The sequence below is a fragment of the Ictidomys tridecemlineatus genome, chromosome 4 (genome assembly GCF_052094955.1).
Source record: "Ictidomys tridecemlineatus isolate mIctTri1 chromosome 4, mIctTri1.hap1, whole genome shotgun sequence".
Classification (NCBI taxonomy): domain Eukaryota; kingdom Metazoa; phylum Chordata; class Mammalia; order Rodentia; family Sciuridae; genus Ictidomys; species Ictidomys tridecemlineatus.
In genome coordinates this window covers 204,037,580-204,039,933 of record NC_135480.1, presented here as the reverse complement: position 1 = coordinate 204,039,933, position 2,354 = coordinate 204,037,580, and positions in this window count along the sequence as shown.

Sequence of the window (2,354 nt, the reverse complement as noted above, 5' to 3'; positions counted from 1 at the left end):
AAGAGGGGCCGAATCCCTGTCACCCTCGCATCTGACCTCCGCCGTCGGGCAGCAAGAGGCTCAGAAGCCCTCTTAAGTTTGGGTTTGCCTGACGTGAAGAGCAGCGGGTCCCCTCACTTCACCAACAGCTACCGAGTCCAGCTCCAGAACAGGCCTCTGGCTGGGGACGGGAGCCTCCTGCGTGACGCTGCTCCCGGAACCCTGGCTTCCTCACCCCATCCCCCGCCAGGGGTCCCCCAGAAGCGTCTTCCTTCATGAAGCACCTAATGCCAGGTCAAGGGTCCCCAGATCCCCGGTGCTTCAAGCTGAGCTTGCACCACGGGGGGACTGTCCGCTTCAGGAGTCCCCAGGGCACCGCCGGAGCCTTCCCTGCCTGCAGCAGACCGGCCTCCAGAATCCTGGGCAGTGGCAAGGGACAGGCCACTCACCTCCAGGCTGAGCAACAGGCCACGATGGGCGGGCAAGGACAGTCCCTTTTGGGGGGTGCTCCGTGCTTAGCACTCACCTCGCTAAAGACTTGCTCCAACTTGACCTTCCTGCACCCCCCCCAGAATAAGCCAGGTCCCCAAGGGACACTGCCCTGCGCACCTGTGCTCCCCTTGCTGAACCAGGAACAATGCATTCAAGGTCTGCCTCCCCCATTGGACTGGGAGCTAGCACTGGGGACAGGGCGTGACCCTGTTTGAGACTTCCCTGGCTACCTCCCAGCACCCAGTACCCAGCTCCCAGCACCCAGCTCCCAGCACCCACCTCCACACCTGGCATAGAGTAGGTGCTCAGTAACTGTGGGGTGGAAGAGGGAGGGAGGAGGTCTATGGGCTCCACCCCACAGGGGCCTGGCCCAGGTGCGGCCCCAGGAGCACACCACAGCGGGTCCTGGCGGGTCTGTTCAGAGGAGGGCTCCTGGGTCAGCGCCATCACATGGTTTCCCAGGGTTCCGCAGCCAGCGGCACGGGGACACGCAGCACCTCCTTCATGAGCTGTTTCTCCGCTTCCCCTTCACCGGAGTCTGGGGCAGGTGATCGGTTCATGACGTTTGCATTTTACCAAAACTTCTTAATGAAAGTTCTTCCTCTTTAAAAGAGAAGGAAAATTGGCAAGATTAGACTTGTTTCCATTTTACAGATGAGAGAGACAACGGTCAATAGTAGAGATAAGGGGCTGGGGATGTGGCTCAAGCGGTAGCGCGCTCGCCTGGCATGCGTGCGGCCCGGGTTCGATCCTCAGCACCACATACCAACAAAGATGTTGTGTCCGCCGAAAACTAAAAAAAAATAAATATTAAAAATTCTCTCTCTCTCTCTTTCTCCTTTCTCTCTCTCCTCTCTCACTCTCTCTAAAAAAAAGAAAAATAGTAGAGATAAGGCCACGAGAGAACCATCTATACAGGGACCAGGAGTTCCCAGCCCCAATCCCCGCCATGTGGGTGGGCAGAGGAGGAAGCGGGTGCTTCTCCAGCCAGATTTCCTGGGTTCAGATCTGGCACTGCTTCGCACTAGTTGTGTAAACAATTAACTCGGCAAGTTAATTCATTCCCTGTACCTAGTCCCCCATCTGTGCAATGGGATCACTGGGGGAGACCTGGGGTCCATGTAATTCCTCAGTTAACCAAGCAACAAGGTGACTACAGCGCAGGTGTGTGCTGTCATCACCAGGCCTCCAAGAGGCCACCGGAGGGTGCCACCAAAGAGGCCTTGGTGCCCTCTCCCAAGCTCTGCTCTGAAAGATCCACGTGGCTCACCAAGGAGCCTCGGGCTCTGCGCCTGGTCCACCAGCCCCGCTGCGCCAGCCCTGCGGCATGCTGCTCCATCCCCGCGTCCCGAACCCCTCCACGTGCCCTTGCTGGCCTCTTCCTCCTCTTCTGCACCTCGGCTCCCAGATCTCAGGCCCCGGGGCTCTGGCTGCACCTGCAAACGGTGGGAGATCCCAGAAGCCCCTGGGGGGTGAGTGGCTCCTTCCTCACAGGTCCTCTGAGGCCCTGGAAGCCCCCACGGTGGGACCCCTAGGTGGCCTCCAGTGTCCTCCCAGGAACTGCCCTGGACACCTGGATAAAGCTGATGGCCATGCCCTCCCTGAAGGACCCATCCTTCTCCCCTGCCCCACACTGGACTCCAGAGCCACCCACTGATTCAAATCCACAATGTGCTGGGCCCTGAATGGTGGCCCTGCGTGCACCCCAGGTGGCCTGTGGCCAACAGCTCCAGGTCCTGCAGAAGGGAAATGGTTAAGATGAGGCCCAGGTGGGTCTCTGAGCCAGCCTCAGTCACACCCCAGCAAGAAAGAGTCATGTGACCTTCCCAGATCAGGGTTGGACTCCTCGGACCGCACATCTCTACCACCTGTCTGAAGCAGAA